Source organism: Anticarsia gemmatalis, chromosome 11 (genome assembly GCF_050436995.1).
Source record: "Anticarsia gemmatalis isolate Benzon Research Colony breed Stoneville strain chromosome 11, ilAntGemm2 primary, whole genome shotgun sequence".
NCBI classification, from domain to species: Eukaryota; Metazoa; Arthropoda; class Insecta; order Lepidoptera; family Erebidae; genus Anticarsia; species Anticarsia gemmatalis.
The window spans coordinates 4,071,077-4,084,592 of record NC_134755.1 but is presented as its reverse complement, the minus strand read 5'-3'; the positions used below and the strand labels follow the sequence as shown (position 1 = coordinate 4,084,592).

At 33.3% G+C, this 13,516-nt stretch overlaps 1 protein-coding gene across 1 annotated transcript in view; it reads right to left on the bottom strand.

The window, feature by feature from the left end:
- The window catches only part of LOC142976538 (angiotensin-converting enzyme-like protein Ace3), a 239,229-nt gene extending 228,606 nt beyond the window's left edge, over positions 1 to 10,623 (bottom strand). Inside the window, exon 1 of the mRNA XM_076119962.1 lies at positions 10,363 to 10,623. The gene's annotated coding sequence lies outside the window, so the exon portion shown is untranslated. The remainder of the gene's footprint in view (positions 1 to 10,362) is intronic.
- Between the last annotated feature and the right edge of the window lie 2,893 nt (positions 10,624 to 13,516).

Genomic DNA, 13,516 nt, shown 5'->3' with positions numbered 1-13,516 from the left:
ACGACCATACGCCGTATTATGGACGCAGTTGTGTGTGCAGTGTTCTTTTTTTCACTTAGATTCGTTGGTAAAACAAAGATTCAAGTGCAATGTTGAGTTCCAGTTTCGCTCCTTTTCCGGGATTTTGAGATGAAAACCCTAGAGGTAGCTCATGTAATAAGCTCTGACAAACTGGTTCAGCGTGACAGCTATAAAATGTTCAATGCAATTTTACGTGCATATTTTAAAGCCAGCAACATTTCTCTACTGCACCTAACTCGACTCTGAGACTTGGGTTAGCTATCATATAAATTACTTCCTATTTTTGTCACCTCACGTAAACGAATTCAATACTACATTACATACAATTAAGACTGCAAAGTGCTTCTCTGGAATGCAAAGAACATAATACATTGTGATTAAATACAGGTACAACTACATATGATACTGCCACTTTATAATTAAACTAACTGACCCGCGCAACTTTGCTTGCGTCACATAAGAGAGAATGGGTCAACATTTTCCCCGTTTTTGTAACATATTTTACTGGTACTCTGCTTCTATTGGTCTTAGCCTTCCTCGATAAATGGGCTATCTATCTATCCAGTAATTTCTGAGATGAGCGCGTTCAAACGAACAAACAAACTCTTCAGCTTTATAATATTAGTATAGATTAAAACATAAAATGAGTAGAGCTTTGTACAATTCTGAACATCATAAAATCAGTAGTTGACGTAGCAGTAAAAAAAATCTGTGACTTAAAAGGAAACAATCCGCACTTGATTTGTGACTAATGAATGGAAATACTGTTTGTGCAACAGTGTCTCTTTAGAAAAAGAGAATCATACGATATTCATAGTTGTTAGGACTATTGAAACAACATTGCAGAAATAATCGGTGATATTTGAAGCAAAATTTTTCCCAAAAAGAAAGAGTGTTCGTAGCAGCTGGTAAATATGTGCAATAGGATGTATGAGTGCAAATGGAACAAAAAAGAACATAGCATTCATAGATTAGGATAGGAATAAGCGATAGGATATATCTTAGCATGCAACAAATACATCAAAAATCTATTATATATTATGTATGAACTGGATATAAAAATAATTGCGTGTCGCTTGGAGTCACTTAGCTAAAGTATCGCCGGAACACTCAAGTAGTAAAACACCACTTCTCCTACGGAAGTAATGGTAATGGACACTTGTTTTTTTAACCCTTACACGCAAAGATATGATAATAGTGAAGCATCATCAAGATTTAGATTCATAATAGAAAACTGAGAATTTAGTTTTGTTTGGTTTTTTGGTCGCGCCAATCTCAGGAACCACTTGATCGATTTTTTTTTGAATAGACCAATATTTAATGAAGACTAAGCTATGTACCATCACGCAATGACTAGTAGGAGTCGGAGTAGGAGTGGACTAGTAATAAAAGCAGAGAAAAAAGTAGTAGCGTCATGCAGTGATCACCTTAGCCAACTCAATGAAAAAAGTTTAATTATATTAAGGAATTAAGATTTTACTATAATTTTTAGTCATGGTCTCATGAATAACAAACTATTCATTAGATTTCCTCCCGTCTCATTTTATTTTTCTTTAATAAGCGCCTTAATCGTAAAGCTGACTCCTACAAGGTTTATTTTTCTCAATTAATTTAGATTAATTTACACACCTCTAAGTAAAAACAGAAGCAAAAATAATTTTATTATAATTGGCGTCCCTCGTAATCCGAAGGATGAGACGGAATTCGCAACAATTTTTCTTACGTTTTTATTACACGAACACCTTAAATTTAATAAATTAAACAGCAACTCACATTTTAAAATTTACTTTTAAATAAGTACCTTAGCAGTGCAAATTGTTGAAATGCTGTTTTACTAGTGTATGAATACAGAACTTTCATTGAACTGCTTTATTTTCATCAATTATTTAATTTTTCATCGATTTAACTCCAAGTAAGTTGTTTCCTTTTTCCATTTTCATTTTGTTATAACTATTACTTTAGTTACTGAAAAATGAAATCATATCTTCAAACATATGTTTAGGCTAACTTCAAAACCAATTAACTACCTAGTAGAGAAAATCAAAAGAAATTGAATAAACAGTCATAATAGCTCTGAAAAATACCATCCAGTTACGAGCGGAACCGCAGAGAAAGCTAAAACAATATTATTTTTAGCTCTTCGCTTCAAACTAATTAACACAGTTTACGTCAAAACTAGACTAGCTCCAGACGAGACATTAGTACAAGGTCGAAAATATATATTTAGACACATTTCTATGAAAAAGTGAAACATTCTGATCAAATTGAGTCTTCGTCTGTTACGTAAACGACTTTTTTTAAATAAGACTCCCACACGAATAGACGGTAGATGTCCAAATAAGTACAGCGTACTTTTAGACAGACGATTTTTTCCTCTTGGAACTCTTTCCATGGATACAAACAAATCATCGAGCCAAACGCTAGCGTATTTTTGTACACATGTAGTCTCCCAAATATGTGCTGACCAGAATAGCAACGATTTCACCAGGTAAGTTTTTATGGATCAGAATAATAATATATCATTTGCGGTACAGCAGCGGTAAAGAAACAGAATCTAGTGCCTGAGTTGAACAAATATACGAGCCAAAGTCACAAATTAATGACCCAAAGCAGCCATTACAATAATATATGGCACAAACCAGCGTCTAGAATCGAAACTGCAACATGGCGTAGCATACGACGATATCAATCATTACGAGGCGACATACACAGCATCTCATATTATCTTAATATAAGGAAATTGAAAAAAAGACACGAAACGTATAATTTTAATAATATAAAGATTCTTCTATACGCTCTTCAGTTATGATTGAAATGCGTAGCTTTGGTACGTTTTTGTTTTCCTTTGTGTAACTTATGAGAGGAGGAAAAGTGTATGACAGCAATTTCTTAAGTTAACTGAATACGTTCGTGATTTTACAGAAAAAATGTAATATAAAAAATACGACAACAACGAATCCTTTTTAAGGATGTACTCCTTATTTAGCACAAATTATCTTTGCATTCAACAAAAATAAAGTCGAAGCAGCTTGCGGACACTGCCAGTGCAATTAATGGATCAATCATTAAACTTACTTAGGTAAGGAAATGCATTATCAACCTATTATTATAAGGAAATACCAAGGTACCTACTTTATTTCATTTCATCACGTATTATTTTTTCTATAATAAGTTTTATTAGTCCTAATTTTCTTAACAATAAAACTTTAAAAACCTTCACATTAGCCCATATTTAAACATGGGACCTAGCATTCTTCAATCACACACTACACCGAAAGCCAAAACTATCCAGGCACATAAAAAAATATTTTAACCAGAGATGCAAATAAAATTACTTCACAAAATATTTATTTACAATGGTAACACTAACAATAATATGAAAATGTGAGAACACAATAGCGACCGTTACACAATGGACGTTACAAAATTGAAATAACAACAATCAGTTTGCAAAGATTGCAGTTATAACGAAGTGTATCAGCTTTTCATATTTTATTTTGAAAAAATACACTAAAGTAATAAAGTCTAAAGAGAACATATTTGCAACAAATAAATTAAATTCTAAGTAGATTGCGGTTTCAGAATTAAGTATGTTTATTTTTGAGTTTATGGAACTCTTTGTTGGTTTTTAATCTGTAATGCTTAGTTAAAATCCAATCGTGTAATAATATTCAGAATTAAAATTCAGTTTGATAAAACTTGCAGCGAGAATTTTACCCACTACATCATCATATGGCCAAGCTCCAGAATTTTACTAAGAACCTTTTTTGGTTGAATTAGATTTGAGTGAAACTAAGAAATTTTATTTAGATTATTTTCATTTACAGCCCTTATGCGATCACGCGCTAGATGGGAATCTAAAAGTACGACTTGACATAAGCTCGAACTGATTCAAGTCCGAATTCGAGTCTGTCGGGACGGGAGTAAGGCCACAGAAACAATAGCGAGCTGACGCAGTATATTCTGTATGGACCACCGCCGCTGTTGAATTTAAAATAAACACTCGATTCAAACCAGACCTAATAAAAATTTAATGATATTGTTATTGACACACATTTACATCGATCATATTACATCAGAAAATAAACTATAAATAGATCTGATTCGTAATTCGTAGTCACATCAAACAAAATATTCGATTACATTGGATAATAGACAAACTACTGAATAACAGCGACTTCCACAATATAGATCAGATATATTTCTGATAACGTAACGAAAATCTTCCTAGCTCTATATCTATTCTATAGGAATAGATTACCTGCATTGTAAGAGTAATAAATAGTTTTCAATATCAAGAGCCTTAAAGGTGACCACCACTAATTGACCCTAGTATGCTAATATCAGACATTAACTCACCTCATTGATAGGACACTCATTGCCAGCAATTAGACAACAATAAGTTAAATAATCTTATGACTGCTACAACTATTCGAAGTATTCCAAAAAGGCCTTCATCTTCATAAATACATCTTTACCTTCCTCCAAAACATCATAAACCAAACCTAATCAGCACATCGCATTTCCTAGAATCTACAACAACCAGTTTGAACGGAACAGTATTTTTTTTAAATACGTTACACGAACAACTGGCTAATGACATTGACCTTGTTTCGTTACGTCACTGTACACAGTCGCTGAGACCAGTCATCTTACGTCGAAGATATATTAATGTATTATTAATATTAGCGTCTGTAGAGGTTACTCAAAGATGTAATAACATGCGCCAAATATCTTTGTGTATCTTAATAAAGCAATTAAATTAAAACACGGGACTTAAGAGGGGAGGTGATGTCTATCCGTTCCATTACTAGCGGCTATGTTCAGTAAGACAAAGTTTGACGTGTAACGTTCACGATTGCGGATTATGACTTTTCGGCAACTATTCTAAAGGGCAGGTTATTTCAATTTCTGTAGGGATATTCCGAGTAGCAACCCATATTTTGGCAATGTGGCCAGAAAGTAGGCCCATTAACGTATGTGCCAAATTTCACTCTACACGGGAAAACTGGAACATAAATAAAGATTTCGTCTCAAAAAAATAGGAAAGACGACGACGAAGATGTTATTCTTAGTTGATAATAATTATACATTTCTACTTCCTGAATCGTTGAAACTCCTTATCAAAATAATACAGAGGACCTATGACCTTTAAATGATATTTTAATTGTACCCAGTACGCGATAAAACAAACAGATTAAATAAATGTCACGATGTAACGGAAGTCATTAACAAATTGGTCTGTTGAACAAATGAATAGCGTGGGAATCCAGCAATTCCCAAATTTTAGTCATTTTAAACTTTCAAATAACACTAAAATAGTCATACTAGTAATATACTATTTATATCAGGCCAAAAATGTTGCACTTAAATAATTTACTTACACATGAGAATCTGCCTAACCAATCTTTTTCGATGGCTAAACTGCTAGGACAAAGAGATACAATACACTTTTTCGGCTATGAACAATAACTATTTGGATAAACTATTGATCACTTTTAGTCAATAAAAATTAAATAGGCTACATTTACACGACCAGTATTTTATCTGTGAATCCTCCGGAGTACCTAGCGCAGCTATTATAATGAGTACAATAGTTAAAAATACGCATATAATAGAGTCAAAGATCATCAAGTTGAGATCATATTTCCGCGATATAATAACAGAATGCACCTGTTTCAGATTACCATCAATTATACACTTTATTAAATGGCTGTTATTTTCCTGTTCCATTGTATTTTTATGTTCCTCCGTAATACGGATATTAAAACAAAAGATATTTCTAAATAATAATAATTAATATTCATTATATAATAAATACATAAACTATTTACATAACAATAATAGCCATTCTTAATAAGAAATTGCTTCCAACATGTCTGCTAAATAATTAAATGGTTACGATATGAAGAAATTTTCCATAGAAACCTGCTGCTAAGGAAAATGTTTTTAATTTCCGAAATAATTCCTGGGAGAAACAGGTTTTTGTTAGTGTCCTATTCATAAAAACCTAGTTTCAGATTACTTTTATTGTAAACTTCTATATTTTTAAATGCCTTTGTCAGAATAATGGATTCAAGATTTTAAGATAGGTACTACATTTCTATTCAATTCGTAAGTTGGCTAACGAATTACAATCACAACGTACAATTTCATAGTTGAACGTATTTTAAATTGCAACCATTTTTACAAATTACATACAATTCTTTAACCAAATTCAAACAAAGGACTAGACTTTGTTCTCAGTCTATAGACAACTCTTTATTAACTGAATAATCTGATTAAATAACGTCTTCTCGTAGATCTTTAGTTGTAGTTATTCCCAAGAAGGGTGGACGTAAGGCTCGTTGTAAAAACATTAGTCAAATCCCCTTTACATTATGTTTCTGAGAAGAAAACGTGTTGTTTTATCACTTACCACAGGATAAGGACAAGAATAAAAACTTTTGTAAATATTCATTACATGTTATCTGTTCGCAATAAATTCAAAACCTACAAAACTAATTTTAATGCAGTTTAAATAGATAGATAAAGCGCTGCTCGAGGAAGACTTAATGCACATTATGTTAAGAGTTCGTGTAAAATCACTTTTAAAAAGGGCAAATACCCGGCATTTGTTAGAAGAATACTTTCAAGTCTCCAAGAATGCCACTGCGATGGTTGATTGTACGTGATTAAAATTAATGATGATCATTTATTTGGACGTATAACTGATGGGAGACACTACATCCAGGGGTTTCCTCAAATCATAGGGGAAAAGTTATGTGATCGTATAAATTATACGACATAGCTGTAAGTAGGTCGACAATCAAATAAAGAGCTCTCGAGGACGATATCAAATTTTATATCTTGTTTTGTTCTTAATAAGTCATTAATCTTTGAGTTGAGTAGTTTTATGACTTTATCGCAGTGTATTTTTAAATTAAAGTCACGAAATAATTAAAAATTATGGAAAATTTGTATTAGACAGTCTGTACAGTTAATTAGGCCGCAAAATTTGATTTATTTAAAAACTATTTTCTGTTCAAAAATATACCAGAATTAAATGCAATAAGGATTTTATAGTTACGATATTTTAGTATTAATTAACAAACGGCGATAGTTTAAAAACTTATACATCAGGATTAACGTAAGTTTGTGATAAGTTGCAAATTTTGCATTAGGTAAAAAAGGGATCAAAAATAAATTTATCAATCAATTCTATTTTGTATTATAAAGTAATATAGAACAATAAAAACAAATTAAACACGATACCATTTAGGTGTTGATTCACAATTCTCAGTAACAACTATTCAAAGAAAGTTGATAATAGGCTCAGTAAATACGATATCAAATATCGTTGTAACAGTTATGATTGATAAGCACTTCTCAATTTCAAGTAGTTGGAATTCATTACAGATAGTAATAGAGTATTGAAAGGTATTCAAAATAACATTGAAATCTAAGAGAGTCCTAAGCAGGTGAAAACAGAAATAGGAGATTTATTTTTTGTTTCGAGGCCTGCTGCTAGGTGTATTCGTTGGTTGACACCAAATAAGTGTGTATTTAATTCGGAGCCCTCTCACTCTTTGTCCCTTATTATAAATATATTTGTATAAAAAACCGCCAGATAAAAAGCTTAAGGTCGTTTATTTTGTATTTCTTTAAATAAAGTAGTAATTATTAGTACGTTGCGAAACGAGCAAAGAAGGTGTATTTCACACACCTTTGCCTACACCCTCCCGCAAAAAAGACTTGATGTTTTATACAAATATGGTTAAAAAATTCCAAAAATATTAGCAGAAAGAATCGAATAAAATAAGCACAAAGAAGTCTAAGAATATTGTTTAAAAATTTAAATGTAGTCTAAAGTCTAGACTGCGACGAAATATAAATATTAGCGAAAATATTATGATTTCTTCACAGACGTAACGGTTTATTCTCGTGTTCAGCGGTCATCTACACAGTGATATGACGAGAATACCGTTGTTTCAGACCACTATTATGTTTATGAATGGTCCGATGCTTTAATGGGCATAAACTTGACCGCTACCGCAGTGATATCTAGAATAATTTTGATTGCAAATATGTATGTCCAAGTTTTGAATGAGTCGTTTCAAAAACATTGGAACTGTTTTAGTCGAATTTTTGATGAAGTTTTTTGTACTAACTTGCATTGCATTTTCTCTGAAAATGATAAGAACCTTTTTCTAAATTCTAAGTGCGAAATAAACTTCGAAGTGCGAAATTCCTCTTTCATAAAAATATCCTTATGCACCTACATACTTTTAGAGCAAAAAAGCTAACTATAGTTCCAATTTCTTATAGGGATATATTCGCTTAGCCTTTGTTCCAAACTATGTTGGAGTCGGCTTCCAGTCTCACCGGATGTAGCTGGATACCAGTGTTTTACATGGAGCGACTGCCTATCTGACCTCCACAACCAAGTTACTTAGGTATTAACACGATACCCTTCGGTAAGACTGGTTGTCAGACTTTCAAGCTTCTGACTACTGTTAACGACTGTCAAAGATCTTCGAAAATGACAGCCGGGACCCACAATTTAACGTGCCTTCCGAAACACGGAGGAACTCGATATGTATAAGATGGTCACCCATCCACGGAACAACCTCGGCAAGCGTAGCTTAACCTCAGAGATCGATCCGTGCGGCTGTTGTAAACTAAGCCACGAGCTCCAATTTCTTATAGGGATGAATAAAAATATTTCAGCATTATAACGAACCAATTTTACCTCCTAAAATAGTCACCACATCACAAGAACCCCTAAGATTAACCAACAAAAAGCGCAAAACTATTCAAACTCGTCTTTTTACTGACAAAAATAACCTCACTCGATACTGGAGCTCCGGAACTACGGTTGGGTGGAGCTGCCCAGCAATTTAGTTCATCCCTTTTTTGCCAAGATCATTCGCGTATACAGCCGCGTATTGAGGAAGCACAAAAACTTGGGTCAGGCCCCTACAATCTGGGGCACAATCAACAATAACGACTCCTTGTATCCCCGTGTCACAGGTTCGGTTACGAGCTCGTAAAAACCGCGATATACTTGTTTAGCCTGTGATTGAAAGGAGAAATATTTTGTGTTATCGCTACCGTTATCAGAAGATGTAATTATGTATTGTAGGTTTACAGTTTTCATAGAATACGATATGGCAATGGTTTTTTTACACTTGTAAGTAAATATTTTCTCTTTACATTTAGGTATAACCTACTAAATCAATATAAAAACAAATTTAATGTTTAATTTATTATTAATAAATGAGTCAGTGTCTTATCAGACACGATAAAATGTAAGGTTATCGATTTTTGAACCAAATCCAATCTAGTTTTAGAGAAATAGCGATAACCTCATTGCTCAAAAAATAGCTAAATTAATAGTTCTTGATTAGATACAGTGGTACTTACTTTACATTCAATAACTTTAAAAGTGGTTAGGTACTTAATTATAATTAGATACCTAGATAGATTTAATTCAGATAGATAAACGGGTTGATAGACCTACATACTTAAAGACATCTTAACATTCACTCACTTAAGTAGCATAGAAAATGTTTCTTTCTCAGTTTTAGGTCGTACCTGCACCTGTTCGTTGTCTTTTGAGTAAGGGAAGAGAAAAAAAAATATACACTTACTACCCGCCTTCTTTATGTTGTTGATATTTCTCCTACAGTAAAGTAAATTTTAAGAAATATTCAATATTTAGTCAGCGTAACACTAACCAATGATTACTAGACGCGGGCTATCAATATTTTCTTTCCATTATAGTCCAAGGTTCAAGAATATTTAACATTATAAAGAGTTTAAACATGCTTCTAGTTGTAACTATCGCTGGTTTGGAGGGTAATTATCATTTTGACAAATAACATTACGAAACTGTAGCCGTTCACTGAAGTGTGTCAGACATTTAAAATGGTAATTTTGATTAAATAAATAGGTATTCATTTTATTCAAACACTACTGACACGAAAGAAAGTTGTAGTCACCTACATATTCTATCAACAAAATAATGGTTTACGAACGAAGGATGAATTACGAAGTATTTTTAAGAAATCTGCGATAATGACCTACAAATGCCGCTTATCATAGCATTATTAAAGTAATCTTATCGCGAAAAGACAACGTGTGATTCACGAACGGACGTGAAATGTGCAATGAACGTTGTACTTTACACTTCAATCGATCCAGTTCTTATGTTGATTCACGATAAACGTGGCTCAAATGTCACGACATAACAGATAACCTACACCGCTCAATTAAGATACCACTATTATTCAAAACACAACACATAAATCTACGATTCGTATGTAAATAAAGGTAGAAAACTTTTATCAAAATACTCACACAGCGCAAAACGCCGGCTAACTTGTAAATCCACTTGGTGACGTAAAACAACTTCACAACTTCTCAAACACAAAAAGTGACACTGCAACTGCGTTTATCACATAAAGTTGACACTAAACGACGTCATTATTGCACTGAACATCACTGTTTTCAAGTTTATACTATTTCGAAGTTCGAGAATGGCGGTAAAGTCGCGGGTGAGAAAACAGCGCGCACGAAACGTCCACTCCGTGCGGCGATCGCTCGCAGACTGAATGAATCGAGATTCGAATGTCGGGATCGAGACAACACCGACCCGTACTGCTCGATACCGTGAACGCGTGATTGCGTGACGGACAGCCTCATACAACCGCACGTTTTTTGCGGAGTATGAGATAATATTATATTTATTTTTTACACTCCAATATGATTTTCAATCGCGCAAAACCAGTCACGTTGCTTTTGTACGCTTGTTCGTTTTCATGTCACACCCGGTAGGTTTTTCTTTACGATATCTATTCTAACTTCATCGTAAATCTAATACACGCGTACCTTATACCTATGAGTATTACGTAATTTTATTATGTACCTCGCTCAATGTCACGAATACGTAAAGTATTTTATGAAAACAAGTTAAACTGTTTACTAGTACTTGAGTGTAGGCAGTTAAGTAGGTAATATTGACTCTTCGCTTCGTCTGCATATAATTGACACCTATTATGGCAAGTACTTACTCATAACATTATCTCTCAGATTAAGGTATTATGGTTATCAAATAGACCGCAATTTGGTAGGTACATTAAAATACTATTGAGAATACGGCACCGGAAATAGGGAATACCAATAGCTCTTTACCCAAATCGGGAATCCAACTCAAAACTTTGTGATCTGCAATCGCGTGCTAACATTCCCATACAAACCACAGACGCAGCTGTATCGTATAACTGGACTAAACTAAACAGTAACACCAAACAAGTACGTATTTAATTCCTTTCCATTTGCTGTTTCACGTTCAAAAATACCTAGCATAAAACAATTTCAAACATGAACAACAGCTAGAGGATTTAAACACAAAAGCCAGATACTAGGAAACGCTACAACAGAACAAAGTTGCATATTCACATCAAATTCGTAAAAATGTGTATTCGCACAGATATTATGCAGACTAGATATGACAGAGCCGCAGGTAAAATGAGAATCAAGTAAAGCTATGACCTAATGACGACAGCTGAGGGCTGAGAAGTACCTTAGTTAAATGATTATATGCTACTGTTTAAAGCTACTGGTTAACAATCTGGTACTTAACTTTACGCAAAAGAAAATTTTAAGTAACGCGATGACGTCATACTATTTTTGTACGGGTGTAGATTTTTTATGCACGGTGAGATGAGTCCCACTACTCATCTCAAAAGCGTTAAAATTACTTCTTACAGAACACGCTAGGATCGCTGATCACTTTTTCAGAATTAATTTGCCGGTTGTCGTTATTCGAATAAAGTAGGATGACTGAGATGAAGACTGACTGATGCAGACTTAAATGAAAGTTTTCAAACACGCATCTAGATCACTCAATATCTGTGTTTATTCTCTACTATTTTAGTAAGCCATGTTATGTCTTTCCTGTTATAAAAATATTTTATTTTCTGCCCAGAGTGGTATTCCGAAACAACTATCCTTTTATTTTGATTCATTTAGAATATTATGTTGTTATTCCACGAGAGAATACACTCATTTAAACAATACCATTTTCCTTGGACATACAAAAGACTTTTTTCAAATATCACGAACTTGCTTTTCCTACTAGAATACAAGTTCCTTTATAGAGAGGAATGTGACCTTTTAAAAATATAAATGTGCCTTTTCCCAGAGGATTAGCTAGAATTAGGTGGTGGAACCATGTCACACTAGCGTTCATTATATTAGATGTCATGTTAAAACAGAGCTTAGCCTTTTCCCAGAAAAAAAACAAATTTGGAAAACCTTTTAAGTATTTTCCTTTGAATTTTATTAGCCTTTTTTGTAGAAAATGAACTAGATTTAATTAGGAGGAAAGAACGACTAACAAATACTTTAGTTCTTTGATGTAAGATAATAAAATATTTTTCGCAAATTTCAGGCTTCTGTGTATATTTCGGAACACCCATTTTAAATGTGAAATCTTTTATTTCTAAGAAATTCTCTACATTTAGAGTGATCTATTGCCGCCAGTGTGTTTCAGGGACTTGAGATGTACATACTCTTACGGCACTACACTTACGACATTTATCTGGGAACGGATGTGACGATATCTCAAGTAATTTTTCTTTTGTGGGATTGAGATGCTAAGCATTTCTTTCATACTAGAATCGACAATACATTTTTAGTGTATAATAGAATACGGGAATGAACGCCGAAACGTTGAGGCATTTTAAGGTAAAATGCGTGTTAGCGTTAATTCCCGTATTCTATTATACATAAAACATGCAACGCGAGAGTTTAAAAGTTACGACAATGCATTCTCGTTACGTGATTGCGATTCAAAAATTATTCTTGGTGTTGGCCCTGATGCTGAACGCTCAATCCTCTTTTAAAAATACAACATAGTATGTCGCATTAATGAGAACAACCTTTCGTGAACCAAGCGTTAAATGGAGTTACTCTCAAAGTTTCAGCACTTCGTTACACGAACCGACTGACACACAAACTTTTTTAATACAAATATGAATAAAACATCGCCGCCTTGATACGATGAGCTTTTGAATTTTTTGACTAATTAACTTGAAGAAAGTCTTGTACTTATTCAAAATTTTGTTAAAACTAGGTTTTTAAGGAGCCTAAACATTAGTTAAGCTGTGTTTTAAAATACTTATAAATACTCGGGACTTGGTTCACGCGTATTTCACAAGTGAAGAATTTTAAAATAGTTCGTTTTGCGATTAAAGTATCTACATTTTACGTTTATTTATGTTTAGAAATAATACAGTTATTTCCTAAAAATGGAATAAAAGATTTTAATTTGACCATCGTTTTAACTAGAGTTTTTTTTTCGTAAAACCTTTAAATAACAAAAGTTGCATTGTGTTTAAAATATTGTTCTGACCTGTGCAAAGTTTACACTCTATGTTAAAAATCATATACTTAAACACCTACTTTTTGACTGGCCACTATTAAGCCTGAGCCTCTCGGATCCTGAAGT